Source organism: Pongo abelii, chromosome 1 (genome assembly GCF_028885655.2).
Source record: "Pongo abelii isolate AG06213 chromosome 1, NHGRI_mPonAbe1-v2.0_pri, whole genome shotgun sequence".
Classification (NCBI taxonomy): domain Eukaryota; kingdom Metazoa; phylum Chordata; class Mammalia; order Primates; family Hominidae; genus Pongo; species Pongo abelii.
Genome location: NC_071985.2, coordinates 165,617,501 through 165,635,573, shown reverse-complemented (window position 1 = coordinate 165,635,573; position 18,073 = coordinate 165,617,501). Strand labels below are relative to the sequence as shown.

The window sequence follows — 18,073 nt, the reverse complement described above, 5'->3', positions numbered from 1 at the left end:
ACTTTTCTCTGTGAACATTAAGTGGATAATTTCTGTCAACCTGCAAATGCCTACCCCAGAGGCTTTCTGATGGCTTGGACTGTGCTTGGCATTTTATTTCTAGGGATTGCCTTCTGGGAGACTCTGCGGTTTTAATGATCATGTAAGCCTGGTTTCCTCATTGAATTGTACCATTTGCCACTTTGAAGTCATCCCGAGTTTTCAGTTTTACTCTCCCAGGGTTCCACGGGGGTGGAGGGTTTTGGAGGAGAACACATTCAAGAGCAAAGTTGCTCCCTGCCCCCAACCATGTTTCAGTATTTTTCTTGGCAAGGTCAATAGAAGCATGGATTGTTTACAGCTGGGATGGTGGGATGAGGCTCTGGTGCCTTCTTTTTGTCATTTCTTGTTTCCAGCTGCAATCTCAGCTGTGGATTAATTTGTTTGAACCAGCCAGGCACAGTGGCTCAAGCCTGTAATCCCAGCACTTTGGGAGGCCGAGGTGGGTGGATCATTTGTGGTCAGGAGTTCAAGACCAGCCTGGCCGACATGGTGAAACCCCGTCTCTACTAAAAATACAAAAATTAGCCTGGCATGGTGGCATGTGCCTGTAATTCCAGCTACTTGGGAGGCTGAGACAGGAGAACTGCTTGAACCTGGGAGGTGGAGGTTGCAGTGAGCTGAGATCGCACCACTGCGATCACAGAGTTGTGAAACTCTGTCACAAAAAAACAAAACAAAACAAAAAACAAAAAATTGAACCTTGGGTGTTATTCAATGGATTGAGTTAAAGAGACTTTGTGTACAGTAGTTACTGATGCTGGTGCTGGCCTGAAAAAAAGCCATTGCTCCCTATAGTATGAATCACCTTATTCCATTCTATTTTCCTTTCTAGGAATGAAGACTTCAGAGCTCCAAAGCTAGTGCATTTTAAAAACCCGTAAGTGGGTGTTTTGAGGCACTCATCTACTCTTCCGCTCTTGTGCTTGCGGCAGCCTTCCTCCCAAAAGATGTGAGTGCTTTTGGCAAAGCTGGGGCTGAGAGGTGGGAGAAGTTCCCTGCTGAAGACAGTGATACGTCTCTTGCCTTAGGTCAGCAGTTTCCTTCAAAGGGAAAGGTATAGGGTGAAGTGCGGAGGTGTAGGTGTCACAGAGGGCGGGAGAGGGAAAGGCCAGCATAATCCATTTGTGTTTTTCAACTATTTGCCCATGCACTCAACAAACACTGACTGAACCAATTACATGCCACACCCTGGTTACAATCAGGCCCTGGAGTTTCCAATAGTGAAGAAGATAGACACGGTTCCTGCCTGCCATCTGGGAGTAGTAGGGAAGACTGAAAAGAAAGAGAGACAGTAAATAATTACAAGTATGGTAAGTGCTGATAGGAAATAAAGGATTGGCTATTACAGAGAAGACTCAAGAGTGGAGGATGGGACAGGATGTTGACTTTGGAATAATCAGAGAGGGCCTCTCTGAGGATGTTAAGGATCGGACTTGAAGGATTGGACTGTAAGGATAGACAAGCCAAGGGAGAATTCCAAGCAGAGGAAAATGAATTGTGTAAAGCTGAAGTCAGCCCAGGCAAACTGAAATAAACTAACCGTGCTCTGGGGGAGCCTCCAGGTCCCTATCTAGACTGCTTTCCCCAGAAAGAATCCTCCTGCCCCAGGCCCAGTTCTTCCTGGTGCTTCCCTTTGTTTGATCTCAACATGCCCCTGGTGAGAGTTTGAGAACTCATTTTGTTGGGATCTGCAATTCATCCTAGGTCTCATCCTTCAGCTGTATCTCTGAGGCAGGCTAGCACATGTTCATCAAGAAAGGAGGACATGGCCGGGCGTGGTGGCTCGTGCCTGTTATCCCAGCACTTTGGGAGGCTGAGGTAGGCAGATCACTTGAGGTCAGGAGTCTGAGAGCAGCCTAGGCTACATGGTGAAACCCATCTCTACTAAAAATACAAAAATTAGCAAGGCATAGTGGCACACGCCTGTAATCCCTGCTACTGGGAGGCTGAGGCAGGAGAATTGCTCGAACCCGGGAGGAAGAGATTGCAGTGAGCTGAGATGGTGCCACTGCTCAGCAACCTGGGTGACAGAGCAAGACTCAGTCTCAAAACAAAAAGAAAGGAGGACACTTTGGCACTTGGGGACCCTACCCTTTTATTTTAGGGCAAGCAGGCCTTGGTAAAGCTTACTGTTACAAATTCTTCAGGTTTTCTGGAGCCAGACTGCTTAGGTTAGAGTCCTAGCTCTGACACTTGGAAGCTATAACTTTGGGCATGTTACTTAACTGCTCTGTACCTCAGTTTTTTATCTGTAAAACAGGCCTTTAAAAAAAAAATCTACCTCATAGGATTATTATGAGAATTTAATAAGTCAATGTTAGTTAAGTGCTAGAGGTAAGTACCTATCACATAAACATTCAACAAAAGTGTTGCTGTCATTATCACATGTAAGCTACTGTACCCCACTGATACCTCAGATGGCAGTGAAGGTGGGAGTGTACACTCCCTGGGCAGGGTTCTCCCTGAAGTCAAGGTACAGCCTGAATTATATATTTTAATTCAGAAGCCATTTTCATACCAGGCTTGGTTGGACACTTTACTTACATCATTGCCTTTGATCTTCCCAACAAACTTAAGAAGCAAGAATGATTACCCCCATTTTATAGATGTAGTAACTCAGGTTTAAAGAGATCAGCTGACTTACCCAACCCAGTGAGGCTACTACTATTCCTAGGCCCATCCCTGAGATTCTGATCCAGTAGGTCAATGTAAGGCCCAGGAATCTGCATTGCAATTTCCACCCCCCCATCACTCCTTCCTCCTGCTTCCAAGTTCTTTTTAATTTTCTTTTTTTAAAAATAGTGATGGGGCCGGACACGGTGGCTCATGCCTGTAATCCCAGCACTTTGGGAGGCCAAGGTAGGCAGATTACCTGAGGTCAGGAGTTCAAGACCAGCCTGCCCAACATAGTGAAACCCCATCTCTACTAAAAGTACAAAAATTAGCTGGGCATGGTGGTGGGTGCCTGTAATCCCAGCTACTTGGGAGGCTGAGGCAGGAGAATCACTTGGAACCGGGAGGTAGAGGTTGCCGCGTGCCAAGATCACGCCACTGCACTCCAGCTTGGGCAACAGAGTGAAACTGTCTCTCAAAAACAAACAAATAAACAAACAAAACAGAGATGAGTTCTCACTATGTTGCCCAGGCTGGTCTCAAACTCCTCTTCTCAAGCAATCCTTCTGCCTCGGCCTCCCAAAGTGCTAGGATTACAGGTGTGAGCTAGAGTGCCTGGCTCCACTTCTCAACTCTGAAGAGAGTGACCCCTTTACTACATGTTGGATAACTTTGGCCTAGATGATCTCTAAGGCTCTCTCTGTCTGCAAAGTCTGTAAAGATGAGTAAGTCCATGAGTGGACAGTTTAGTAAGGAAGGCAGTTAATGTAAACATAAAACCATGTTTTTAATAAGTGAACTAACCCAGTTCACACCACTGGTTCCTTGATACAGTCATTCTCTAACAAGCAAAGTGGGGCTGAAAGTACGCTGAACTGACGTAAGGTGTGCTGAGCTTTGACAGGTTCACTTCACCTTCACAGAGTACCTTGGACCTTTCACAAATACATGTTCTGTTCATCCTCTCATCTTAGAGGTATCCAAGAACAGGACCTCGTCTTCAAAGGACCACCACTAGAGATAGCCTTCCCAGGAGCTGCCAGCTTTAAACTCTACAAAGCCTATGACATCATTTGGAATCAAAGTGGAAAAGTCATGGTAATAGCAGTTGTAATCAAATCAGTTAGGAATCTTTTGGTGACACATGTCAGAAAATCCAACCCCAAAATGACATGACCTAAGCTGGGCACAATGGCTCATGCCTGTAATACCAGCATTTTGGGAGGCTGAGGTAGGTGGCTCACTTAAGGTTAGGAGTTCGAGACCAGCCTGGGCAACATGGCGAAACCCCGTCTCTACCAAAAATACCAAAAAATACAGCCGGGTGTGGTAGTGTGTGCCTATAGTCCCAGCTACTCTGGAGGCTGAGGTGGGAGGATCACTTGAACCTGGAGGCAGAGGTTGCAGTGAGCCGAGATTATGCCACTGTACTCCAGCCTGGGTGATGGAGTGAGAGTTTTTCTTAAAAAAGAAAAAAAAAGAGGCCGGCACAGTGGCTTGTGTCTGTAATCCCAGCTACTCGGGAGGCTGAGGCACGAGAATCACTTGAACCCAGGAGGCAGAGGTTGCAGTGAGCTAAGATTGTACCACTGCACTGCAGCCTGGGTGACAGAGCGAGACTCCATCTCAAAAAAAAAAAAAAAGAAAACACTGGAGGCTCTTGCTGAACGTAGAATAAAGGGATGTTGCCAATAAATTTCAACAACAAACATTTGAGCTCTTACTACGTGCCACACTCTGTGCTAACCACACTACGTGCGTGATCCCATTTAATCTGTATAAATGGCTCAAGAGGGATGCATTCAGATTAACCTCATATAATGGATGAAGAAGCTGAGGCTCAGAGATGTTAGGTAACATGTGCAAGGTCACATAGCTAGTAAGTGGTAGAGCTGAGTTTGAGCTAGTTCTCTCTGATTCAACATCTATTCTTGTTCCATTTTATGAAGCTGCCTGGGGCATCAGCTTCCTCTAAGGCATATAGACTGGAAACATCAGAGTCTTTCTCAACATTTCTTCTTTATTTTCTACATCCAGTTAGTCATCAGATTCAGTGGATCCTATTTCCACCAGGTTTGAGCTGTCTGTTTCCATGTTTGCTTCCCATTGCCACTGCCCTAGATAAGGACTTGATCACTTCTCCCTGGACTATTACAATAGTTTACTCTTTTCTCAGAGACTCCACACAGGTGGTCTGAGAGTCGTTTTAACTTACAAGTTAATATTTAAAAGTTAGAGTCCTGGGTGAGGCACAGTGGCTCATGCCTGTAATTCTGGCACTTTGGGAGGTCGAGGCGGGCAGATGGCTTGAGCCCAGGAGTTTGAGAACAGCCTGCGAAACATAGTGAAACCCCATCTCTACTGAAAATACAAAAATCAGCCAGGTGTGGTGGCACGTGCTTGTAGTCCCAGCTACTTGGGAGGCTGAGGTGGGAAAATCCTTTGAACAAGGGAGTTTGAGGCTGCAGTGAGCTGTGATCGCACCACTGTACTCCAGCCTGGATGACAGGGCAAGACCCTGTCTCCCAAGAAAAAATAAATTAATTAAAAACATTAAAATTAAATTAAATTAATTAAAAATAAAAATTTTAAACAAGTTAGCATCTCATGAAAATCTGTATTGTTTGGCTTTTCCCGAAAAATAGAAAAATCTGTATTTTTTGGCTTTTCCTGAAAAATACAGAAATCTGATAACACTGGACTCATAATCTACATGGCAGCATTGGCTGGAACTGAGCAGCAGCTGCCCACTGATGAGAAGGTATGAGTGGTTCAGTTGGCCAGGTACCTATTGCAACTTTGTTCCTTGTCTACCCTCTGTAGGCATCTGAGTGTGCAAACCTAGTACTTAGTCTCTCCCCATTTAAACCCATCCTCCTGTGGACCCTGCAGTTATCTTCCTAACCATGATCTTAGTATTCTGAGTATTTCATACTCAATTTTCAGATCATATTTATTTATTTGTAGAGACAAGATCTTGCTCTGTCCCAGGGTAGAGTGCAGTGGTGTGATCATAGCTCACTGCAGCCTCAAACTCCTGGGCTTACCCGATCCTCCCATTTCAGTCTCCCAAGTAGCTAGGACTACAGGTGTGTGCCACCATGCCCAGCTAAGTTTTTAATTCTTTGGAGAGACGAGATCTCATTATGTTGCCCAGATTGGTCTCAAACTCCTGGCCTCAAGCAATCCTCTTGCCTTGGCCTCCCAGAGTGAAAGAATTACAGGTGTGAGCCACCGTGCCCAGCCGCAGTTTTCACATTTCATAGTTCCTCATTGACTACAGGTTCATTACACACTTGGTCCCAATCTACTTTTCCAGGCCTATCTCCAACTGTGCCCACACGCCCTCTGCTTCAGCCACACCCTTCTAGAATCTGCTCAACACCCCTTCTCCCACAGGGTTTGCTCAAGCCTCATTCTCTGGGCCTCTAATGTGCTTTCTTGGTCCTCTCTGTGCCTCCTCAAATCCACTCTTTGAATGATGCCCACCTGACTTTCAATGACCAGTTTGATTCCTACCTCTTCCAAGAAGCCTTGGGTCTTTTCGATTTATTTATTTATTTGTCTATTTTTAAATTTGAGACAAGGTCCCACTCTGTCACCCAGGCTGGAGTGCAGTGGTGCGATCACAGCTCACTGCAACCTCCGCCTCCCGGGTTCGAGTGATCCTCCCACCTCAGCCTCTGGAGTAGCTGGGATGACAGGCACATGCCACCACACCCGGCTATATTTCTTTGTATTTTTGGTAGAGACAAGGTTTTGTCATGTTGCCCAGGCTGGTCTCAAACTCCTGAGCTGGGATTACAGGTGTGAGCCACTGCACCCGTCCCATGTTTTGTGAATTTTACCACGTCTGGGGAAAAAGAGTGAGCTAATGTCTATCAGGCACACAAAGCAAGACATGGGGTTGCGATTTGATAGGAGGTGGGGAGGAGATTTCTGGTAAAGAAAGCAAGGTTGGGAAACAGTGAGGTAGCTCAGAAAGGCTGGTGTTAGAAAGTGCTTGAGGTTGCTGGGGGCAAGACCTGGGTCTCAGAGCAGCCAACTAAGGTTCCAGAGGCAGACGGGAAGTATATGGCCTTAGAAGCCCTTCCCAGCAGCTCAGACTCTGTCCTGCAGGGAATGGGGCACTGGTAACAACTTTTCAGGAGGCCTGCAATGTGCTATGAGTATGCCTTTTTTTTCCTTTTTCTGTTGAGACAGGGTCTCACTCTGTCACTCACAGGCTGGAGCGCAGTGGCATGATGATGGCTCACTGCAGCATTGACCTCCTGGGCTCAAGTTATTCTCTTACTTCAGCCTCCCGATTAGCTGGGAACACAAGTGTGTGCCACTGTGTCCAACTGTTTTTTGTTGTTTGTAGAGATGGAGTCTTGCTATGTTGTCCAGACTGGTCTTGAACTCCTGGGCTCAAGGGATCCTCCCACTTTGGCCTCCCAAAGTGCTGAATCACCACGCACGCTCAAGTGTGCTTTTTAAGAAAGATCAAGCCTTCCAGTGTAATTTAATGATTAAAAAAAAGAAAGATCAAGCTTATTCCCTTATGCAGGAGGGTAAAATTAGCAGAAATGTGGAGACAATAAGGAAATTATTTTAACAATCCAGGTGAGAGTTAGCCAGGAGCTGAGAATGTGACCATCACCACATGTTACAGAGCAGGATATCTATGTCATTTTTGTTTGTTAATTTCATTCATTCATTTAAAAATTCTTTTAATGAATAAAAGCAGGTTTCTATTTTGTGCCAGGCCCATTATTTGCTGGTGCTGAGGACATAGCTGTGGACAACACAGGCATGGCTCTGGTCCTTCTAGAGCAGACAGTGTGGCCAGGAAGGCGGACAATAAACTCATGATGATACAATTGATGAATTACAATTGTGAGAGGTGTTATTAAAGGACAAAGTCAAGGTGCTAGCTCCTGCTGTGACTTGCACACTGCCCTGCAGTCAGACAGCCCTAGGTTCAAAGCCTGGTTTTTCTACCACTCAGGGGAGAGGCCTAGAGCTAGTTTCTCAGGCTCTTCCAGCCTCGGTTGCCTCATCTGAAAAAGTGGGTAGCAACAGCATGCACCCACAGGGTGGCTAAGAAGGATTAAGCTTAGCACTGTAGATGGAACTGTCCACGAGTGCCTCACAGGCAGCAGAAGCTCAAGAGGGGTTGATTGACTCTTCTGCAAGGTGGGCACGATAAATCCTGGTTGGATAGAATCATGTGATTAATCTTGAACCCATCAGTCCCTGGCAATGTGACTGAAGATCTTGAGGCATGCTGATCTGAAGCATATAAAGTAGCCAGTTTCTGCCGGGCGCAGTGGCTCACACCTGTAATCCCAGCACTTTGAGAGGCTGAGGTGGGCAGATCACTTGAGGTCAGGAGTTTGAGACCAACCAACCTGGCACACGGTGAAATCCTATCTCCACTAAAAATACAAAAATCAGCTGGGCATGATGGCACGTGCCCATAGTCCCAGCTACTAGGGAGGCCGAGGCAGAAGAATCGCTCGAACCCAGGAGGAGGAGGTTACAGTGAGCCGAGATGGTGCCACTGCACTCCAGCCTGGGCAATAGAGTGAGACTCCATCTAAAATAAATAAATAAATAAATAAATAAATAAATAAAGTAGCCAGTTGATCTGTGAATAAGCCCTTTAGAAAAGCTCATTTTTGAGAACAGCAGGTCTGCTTCCACATTGTGAAAAGTGCTAGCCTCCCTCTGTTCCACCCTCAACCCCCAAACAAGGCTTCTGCCAGGCATGTAGGAAACAGCCCTGGGTTTTGGTTTCTCCCAATGTTTCATCCCCTAAGGGGGATGACATTCCCTGGCATATTAAAAAATATCCCTTTTGCAGGGCGTAGTGGCTCACATCTGTAATCCCAGCACTTTGGGAGGCTGAGGTGGGTGGATCGCCTGAGGTCAGGAGTTCGAGACCAGCCTGACCAACATGGTGAAACCCTGCTTCTACTAAAAATACAAAAGTGGGGTGGTGCATGCTTGTAATCTCAGCTACTCCGGAAGCTGAGACAGGAGAATCACTTGAACCGGGCAGGCAGAGGTTGCAGTGAGCCAAGATGGTGCCATTGCACTCCAGCCTTGGTGACAGAGCAAGACTCTGTCTCAAAAAAAAGAAAAAAAATCCTTTTTTGACCTTCAGAGGCCAATGTGTCTATATTCTTTGTAACTCCAGTAGAATTTATATCTGCCAAGGTCTTTCTCTTAGAAGGTTCAGGCCTAGTCATAAACACCCTTAAACACTTCTATCTTCATCCAACAGGCATAGATTGAATATTTGATTGACATGTGCCAGTCACTGTACCAGGTGCTGGGATTATAATACAGAAAATAATGAGACCCATCCCAGCCTCAAAGGCATCCTAACCTTGTGGGACGTTAGAAAGATAAATGAATCAGTGTTATCTTTGTTTTAAGGGCTATAATCAAAATTGCACAGGCCATAGAGTGAGTGCACAGAGGCAAACCAAGGCACCTTGCCTCGGGGAACATTCCAGGCTGTCAGACCAAGACCAGGCTCTGGTGTCTAGCTCTTGATCTGCTGCTTGATGATAATAACTGTTACTTATTGACCACCACTATGCCCAAGTCTGTTATTTATGAATCAGAAGATTTCACATTGAAATTTTGAAAACAATTACAAGATAAGTAAAACAGCTCTAGGTTGGGTGTGGTGGCTCACGCCTGTAATCCCAACACTTTGGGAGGCTGAGGTGTGGATGGGAGGGTGGATGGCTTGAGGCTAGAAGTTCAAAACCAGCCTGGCCAACATAATGTAACCTTGTCTCTACTAAAAATGCAAAAATCAGCCAGGCGTGGTGGTGCATGCCTGTAATCCCAGCTACTTGGGAGGCTGAGGCACGAGAATTGCTTGAACCAGGAGGTGGAGGTTGCAGTGAGCCGAGATCATGCCACTGCACTCCAGCCTGGGTGACAGAGCAAGACTCCATCTCAAAAAAACAAAAAACAAAACAAAACAAAAAATTATAAACATACTAGCTATATAAGCTATAAAAGATGACAGGATATTGCACATTTATAAAAAATTAATGGAAATGCTGGAGGAGCGGGCTCTAGCCTGGGCCCCTATAAACGGCACCAGAACAACACCCAGATCAGCTAGCCAAAATGGTATCTCAACTGCTGACTCCAGACTCCTACGAACTTAACCACAATCCAGGATTAGGCAGTCACCATTATCTAACTACTTTACTTAATTTAGTACTCATGATAATTCCATGAAGAGTGTGTTACATGAAGTAGTATACGGACAGCATTTAAAAGAGAGCCTAAATTGATGGTAACTGCTTCATACATGTTGCTTTTTACTGTTATTATCTCCATTCTACAGTGGCTGCAACTGAAGTCAGATGATGCAACCTCAAAATCGCATAGAATCCAAGCATATGTTTTTCCCAGGAGGCCCAAAGAGCAGTTTGTGTTCCATCGCTGGCGGAGTGGATAGGTAAAAAGTGGTACATTCACACATGGGATACTGTCTGGCAGACAGAAGTAACAGATTAACAACATACAAAGTGCTAATGAGAGTTGGAAGACTTGACCCTTGGCTTCTTCTGAAGAGGGGTTCTCAGCTCTAGCAGATGGATGCCCCGTGGGAATGCAGACTATGACAGATACAGTAGAATGACTTGCTTAGCATCTCTCCCTCCTTCTTCCTGGTGCCTTCCTGAACTGCAGAGGCTAGGACGGTAAAATCCACCTTTCTCAGCCTCCTTTACTGTTTCTGGGTATGATTAGAACCCATCATTCAGATGTATTTGCAGAAGAGTCAAAGTTAGAGTTAAGTTAAATGGGAATAAAGGTGGAGTCGCCCAGGTCACCTGTGTTGCTAGTGTAGGTCTGGCCAATGCAGAACCAGCACTGACAATGGCAGCTGCCTGATCCTGGATTGTGGTTAAGGTGGAAGGAGCCTGGAGTCAGCAGTTGGGATACCAGCTTGGCCAGCTGCTCTGGATGTTGTGCTGGTGCCATCCCTAGGGGCCCAGCCTAGAGCCCACTCCTCCAGCCTTTCCACCAATTTTACAAACATGCAATATGTCTGTCATTGTTTATAGCTTAACATAGTTAGAGCTATTTCTCTTATCTTGTAATTTTTTTCAAAATTTCGATGTGAAATCTTCAGATTTGTAAATATAGACTTGGACAAGGTACTAACCTTTCTGAGCCTTGGTTTCCTCACTTATAAAATGGTTGTATGGGCCAGGTGCAGTGGCTCACGTCTGTAATCCCAGCACTTTGGGAGGCCGAGTTGGGCAGATCACCTGAGGTCAGGCATTTGAGACAATCCTGGCCAACATGGTGAAACTCCATCTCTACTAAAAATACAAAAATTAGCAAGGTATGGTGGCCTGCACCTGTAGTCCCACCTACTTAGGAGCCTGAGGCAGAGAATCACTTAAACTGGGAAGGTGGAGTTTGCAGTGAGCAGAGATTGCACCACAGCACTCCGGACTGTGTCAAAAAAAAAAAAAAAAAAAAATGTTGTATGAAATCACTTCCCATAGGCAGTGGGGAAGATTCTGTGGAATATCATTTGCAAGTGCCTGTCATATAGCAACTTCTCAATAATGGAAAACTGTAATATAAAAACCATGGGTTTGGCCAGGTGCAGTGGCTCCCGCCTGTAATCCCAGCACTTTGGGAGGCCGAGGTGGGCGGGTCACCTGAGGTCAAGAGTTCGAGACCAGCCTGACCAACATGGAGAAACCCCATCTCTACTAAAAATACAAAATTAGCCAGGTGTGGTGGCGCATGCCTGTAATCCCAGCTATTTGGGGAGGCTGAGGCAGGAGAATTGCTTGAATCCGGGAAGCGGAGGTTGCAGTGAGCTGAGATTGCACCTTTGTACTCCAGCCTGGGCAGCAAGAGTGAGACTCCATCTCAAACAAACAAACAAACAAACAACAACAACAATAAACAACCATGGGTTTTGTAGAAGCTGGGTTCAAATAGTAGCAATGCTGCCTGCCAGCTCTGTAATGACTTAAAACTTTCTGAGGCCCTGGGAGATGTAGCTGATAAAATATCAACTACTGAATCGTCTTTGGTTTGTGTGTTTGTTTTGGTGAGGGTTAGAGAGCTAACATACAGAAGGATGCCCAGCACAGTGCTTGTCTGACACGTGGTAGTCTCTTCTCAAATGTTAATTCTGTTTCTTATCTCCTCTTCTCTCCAATTATTTAATGTGTTTGTTCGTGATGAGGATGGTTAGAAAGAAACTAATTAGGTACACAGTTATAAAGGATGTAATTACTCTCCCTAATAAGAGACTGACACCTTTTTTTCCCTCTCTCCATAATACGGGAAATAAAGCTGCACCTGCCATTTCCCTGGGGGTGTCTGGGTGCCCTGGTGACTGTTCTGTTCACACCTATTTCCTGCCACTAACCGTCCTTTCTTCTGCCACTGGAGCCATGACCTTGCTCTGTTTCGCAAGATAGGACCGTTGCTCTGGGCCTCTGGGGATTGCCAAGTGAGACAGGAGTAGATTGGGGCAAGGGATGCCCTCTGAGAACCTGGGGAAAGTGCCAATAAAATGGAAAAGTGGAAGGGATGACGCTGGGCATTATAGTTGGTTAGTTGCTGAGAGGGCTCTACAGGAGGCTGTTGTTATCTATGCAAGGGTGTGGTCAGGTGAATTGCAGATGGAAGAGAGTTGGAGCTATTTAAGACCTGATAGAAGAGGGGGAAAAGTGGCTACTTTAGGATTAGCCTTTAGCCTCTCTCTTTCTGCAATAGACTTCTTCGCAAGAAGAGTAACCCATGGAATCCACTGAGAAACATTTGTGGGCTGGGCACAGTGGCTCATGCCTATAATCCCAGCACTTTTGAGGAACCAAGGCAGAAGGACCACTTGAGCCCAGGAGTTTGAGACCACCTGGGGAACATGGTGAAACGTTGTCTCTACAAAAAATAGCCAGGTGTGGTGACATGTGCCTGTAGTCCCAGCTGCTTGGGAGGCTGAGGTGGGAGGATGGATTGAGCCCCAGAGGTGGAGGTCGCAGTGAGCTGATTTCGTACCACTGCACTTCAGCCTGGACATCAGAGCATAGGTCCTGTCTCAGAAAAAAGAGAAGCTTTGTGAAAGCCATCAATAAACATTTTGTTGAGTACTGCTCATTGCGTGCTCCTGTAAGCACTGGTGGGAAGGACAGTGGGGTTTTTTGGTTTTGTTTTGTCTTTTTTTTGAGACGGAGTCTAGGTCTGTTGCCAGGCTGGAGTGCAGTGGCGCGATCTCGGCTCACTGCAACCTCCGCCTCCCAGGTTCAAGCGATTCTCCTGCTTCAGCCTCCCAAGTAGCTGGGATTACAGGCAGCCACCACCATGCCCAGCTAATTTTTGTATTTTTAGTAGAGACAGGGTTTCACCATGTTGGCCAGGATGGTCTCGATCTCTTGACCTCGTGATCCGCCCACCTCAGCCTCCCAAAGCGTTGGGATTACAGGCGTGAGCCACCGCGCCCAGCCATTTTGTCTTGTTTTTTAAACCCTACTAGAGCTTACCAGTGGTGACTGGCACATAGTGACCAGCACACAATCTGTAATTTATTGTTAATGTAGGCAGGGCATCTTGTGGAAAGACCAGTCCACTCGGCAAACATCTGTTGAGTGCCCACTAATTTCCTGCCAGGCACCCTGCTAGAGTCTGAGGATATTTATCTTCAGATAAATAAAAGTCTCTGCACTCAAGAAGGTTACATTATAGAGACAGAGGCAGAGGCAGGTATTCAGCTAACAGTAACTGAGTACCTGCTCTGTCCACTCACCTGCCAGGCTCTTGGGATATAACAGGAAGTGAGACCTATTCTCTGCTCTTAAAGATCTTATAAGCTGTTGGGGGTGGAAAGGAATTGTCAGATGGAGAGGTTATTATAATATGGTGGGTTTCAGGCAAGAGTGGGTAGAAGCTGCCCGTGCTATAGAAGATCTGGTAGGTCCCTTTATCCAGAATACCAGGGCAGTGTGGTGGGGGGAAGCTATCTAGCATGAAGTGTGGGTTAGGAGAGGGGAGTGGAAATTATCCAGGTGGCAAGAAACAGGTAGTGTGTGTGTGTGTGTGTGTGTGTGTGTGTGTGTGTGTGTGTGTGTGTGTGTGTGTGTGTGTGGTGTGTGTTTCTGTCACTGAACATGAGGAGAGGACATTCCAGGCATACAAAGCTGCACTGGCATAAGAAAGGGCCCAGAGGCCTGAGAGAGAAGGGTTGGTTCAGCACAGCTGGAGGGTAGGGTATGAGGCTGTCTAGGAGTGGTGGGAAGTGAAATTTGAAGCAAGCTGGGACTGGATTTTGCAAAAACTTGTTTTTCATGCCAACTTAAAAAGTTGGACTTCATTCTGAAGGCAATGGGGAAATAAGAGAGGTATTTTTAAAATTAGACTTTTTTTTTTTTCTTTGAGACAGAGTCTCACTCCGTCGCCAAGGCTGGAGTGCAGTGGCATAATGTCGGCACACTGCAATCGCAATCTCCATCTCCCAGGTGCAAGCGATTCTCCTGCCTCGGCCTCCCAAGTAGCTGGGACTACAGGCATGTGCCACCATGCCTGGCTAATTTTTGTATTTTTAGTAGAGATGGGGTTTCACCATGTTGGCCAGGCTGGCCTTTAGCTTCTGATCTCAAGTGATCTGCCCGCCTTGGCCTCCCAAAGTGCTGGGATTACAGGCATAAGCCACCTCGCCTGGCCTAAAGTTAGATTTAATTCATTAATTTCACAAATATGTATTGAGTGTTAACTATGTATGTGCTATTGGACTAGGTTCTGGGAATTTGATGGTATGTAAAACAGTCCTTGCCCATATTGAACTCATTATCTAATATGAGAGAAATACGCTAAACAAACTAATTTTTTTGTAAGAAGAATTTATTTTTTTTAACAGCATCTTTTCCCATCGTTTTTAAGAGATAGAAACCGTTCTTCTGTGCTCCTTACAAAGAGTTTTATCTTGGTTCCTAATAAAGGCATATATATTTCATCCACATGGCCTTAATCTTGAGGACAGGAATTTGTCTTCTTCATTTTTTTTTTTTTTTTTTTTTTGAGATGGAGTCTCGCTCTGTCGCCCAGGCTGGAGTGCAGTGGCGTCATCTCAGCTCACTGCAAGCTCTGCCTCCCGGGCTCGTGCCATTCTCCTGCCTCAGCCTCCCGAGTAGCTGGGACTATAGGGGCACACTGCCATGCCCGGCTAATTTTTTTGTATTTTTAGTAGAGACAGGGTTTCACTGTGTTAGCCAGGATGGTCTCGATTTCCTGACCTCGTGATCTACCCACCTCGGCCTCCCAAAGTGCTGGGATTACAGGTGTGAACCACCGTGCCCAGCCGTCTTCTTCATTTTTTTACCCATGAATGCATTAAGGCAATGTTTACATACATTAGAATCAATCAAAAAATCATCAAGTACTAAACAATCACCCAAAATAAATATCTAGTTATGAAGTATGATGGGTGCTGTGAAGAGGACCCTAAGTCACCTGGTGGTAAATGCCATAATAATGGCTAATAATAATAGTCACAGGCACTTGGCAAGTGATCACTGTGCAGCTGTCATCATGCTTCATGCAGATTATCTCATTTAATCTTCAAAGCAATTGGATGAATATTATCTCCACGTAAGGACATATGTCTGACTGCTAAACTTGTACAGCTCATGGCGGGTGGATTTTGACTTTCATCTTTTGGCATTAATGACTGTGTTAGACTGAATAATGTCCCTCCACTCTGTCCACCACCCAGTTCCACATCCTAATTCCTGGAGCCTCTGATATGTTATAATACATAGCAAATGGACTTTGAAGATGTAATTTAATTAAGGACCTTGAGATGGGGAGATTACCCTGGATTAGTAAGGTGGGTCCAGTGTAATCACAGGGGTCCTTATAAGAGGAAGGCAGTTGAGTCAGAGAAAGAGAGAGAGGTGAGGATGGAAGGGAAGCAGAGGTTGGAGTGACGCACTTTGCAGATGGAGGCAGGGGCCACATGCTAAGAAATGCAGGAGGACTCTAGAAGCTGGAAAAGACAAGGAAATTGATTCTCCCCTAGAGCTTCCGTACGAAATATAGCTCTGCCAACGCCTTGACTGTAGCCCCAAGAACCACATCCATCTTCTGACCTCCAGAACGATAAGATGAATTTGTGACGTAAAGCCGTTAAGTTTGTGGCATTTTGTTACAGTGGGAATAAGAAACTGACAAAGCAACTTTTTTGGGGGCCTATCTGGCAACAGCTGGATGAAAAGCACCACATCAGAATACCAGGCTTTGTGTAGGAGGGCGAACCCTGTTTGAGAAGCATGTAAAAGATCTCCAGGCTAGGCGCAGTGGCTCATGCTTGTAATCCCAACACTTTGGGAGGCCGAAGTGGGTGGATTATGTAAGGTCAGGAGTTTGAGAACAGCCTGGCCAACATGGTTAAACCCCGTCTCTACTAAAAATACAAAAATTAGCCAGGTGTGGTGGTGCACACCTGCAATCCTAGCTATATGGGAGGCTGAGGCAGAAGAATCGCTTGCACCTGGGGGGTGGAGGTTGCAGTGAGCCAAGATCATGCCACTGCACTCCAGCCTGGGCAAAAGAGCAAGACTCTGGCAATAAAATAAAATAAAATATCTCCAGCAAGGGGCATGAGTCTAAAAGCAAAAGGAGAATGGGAGGAGATGGGACAGAGGGGGCTGCGAGTGAAGGGACAAGTGGAACCAAACCCATCAGGCCCATGAGGCCCACCTATGGGCCTGAGTGTGAATGAAGCCTGGAAGTTTGGGCTACAATCAGATCATGGAGCCTGACCTTCAGGCATGTGAGCCTCACTGACCAGGCACTGAAGAATTATTTGAGGGTCTTGAGGAGGACAGTAACTTAATCATGCCGTATTTTATAAAATTATAGTATCTTCACAATTTGAGGTGGTGGGATGACAGGGGCAAAGAAACCATTTCTGAGGTTTTTTCTGAAGCCTGCCCGATGTAATCCAAGTCTGAAGCAGGCTGGTGGCAGTGAGAAGGGAGGGGGGAGTCTCCCTTCTATAAATCACACTAAGATAAAAGTTATTTATTTTTATTTTTATTTTTTTTGAGACAGTCTTGCTCTGTTGCCTAGGCTGGAGTGCAGTGGTGCGATCTTGGCTTACTGCAACCTCTGCCTCCCAGATTCAAGCAATTCTCCTGCCTCATCCTCCTGTGTAGCTGGGATTACAGGCGCCTGCCACCAAGCCCAGCCTATTTTTGTATTTTTAGTAGAGACAGGGTTTCACCATGTTGGCCAGGCTGGTCTTGAACTCCTGATCTCCAGTGATCCGCCTGCCTCAGCCTCCCAAAGTGCTGGGATTACAGGGGTAAGCCACCATCCTTAGCTGAAAGTATTTTTGTTGTTGCTGAGACAGAGTCTCACTCTGACTCCCAGGCTGAAGTGCAGTGGTATGATCATGGCTCACTGCAGCCTCAATTTCCCAGGCTCAAGGGATCCTCCCGCCAAGGTCTACCAAAGTGCTGGGATTAGAGGTGTGAGCCATCATGCCTAGCCTAGATAGATGTTCTTGTACACAGCAGTTCTTCAAGTATGTCCCGGGGTGGTGTCCTTGAGATACTTTCAGGGAATTCTCAAGATTTAACTATTTTTTACTCTTATTGTCTCAGAGTGCATAGTGGAGTTTTTCAGAGGTTACGTGACTTGTGAAATCGATAGGGACTCACTGCAAAAGGAAAATTCAGGTCTTTTCTTTCTTTCTTTTTTTTTTTTTTGAGATGGAGTCTCACTCTGTCGCGCAGACTGGAGTGCAGTGGTGCCATCTCGGCTCACTGCAAGCTCCCGCCTCCTGGGTTCAAGCGATTCTCCTGCCTCAGCCTTCTGAGTAGCTGGGATTACAGGCACGTGCCGCCACGCCAATTTTTGTATTTTTAGTAAAGACGGGGTTTCACCGTATTGGTCAGGCTGGTCTCGAACTCCTGACCTCGTGATCCACCCGCCTTGGCCTCCGAAAGTGCTGGGATTACAGGCGTGAGCCACCGCGCCTGGCTTAGGTCTTTTCTATTAAGCCACACATTAAAGGGATTTGTAAAAAATGCATTTTTGGGGGTTTTGGAAATTTTTTTTTGCAAAAATACTATTTATGCTAATATTTAATTATTTATTGTTGCTATTTTTAAATGGGTATATGTTTTAAACATTTCTCATTATTAATTTCTAATATGGTAAATATTGATATAACCCATATAAACAATAGCTCTTTGGGATCCTCAATAATAAGAGTATAAAAGAGTCATGAGACCAAAAAGTGTGATACCTACTGTTGGACATAAACGCATTCACCTGCTGGATGGCGTAAGGGCTGAAGGCTTTTCCCCATGCCCCGCGAAAAGCAATCAGCCAGCCATCCTCACTCGCCCTGGAGGCCACGCAGCCG

General features: G+C 45.8%; 1 long non-coding RNA gene across 3 annotated transcripts in view; it reads left to right on the top strand.

The window, feature by feature from the left end:
* LOC129060346 (uncharacterized) overlaps window positions 1-3,955 on the top strand; it is a 29,052-nt gene extending 25,097 nt beyond the window's left edge. The window contains exons 3-4 of one of the 3 annotated variants that reach the window (XR_010138944.1): window positions 875-991; window positions 3,630-3,955. This is a non-coding gene — a long non-coding RNA (uncharacterized LOC129060346). Of the gene's footprint in view, window positions 1-874; window positions 1,596-3,629 lie in introns of those variants that run through there. The other 2 variants (XR_008526961.1, XR_008526962.1) reach the window with 2 other exon arrangements.
* Window positions 3,956-18,073: the final 14,118 nt, after the last annotated feature.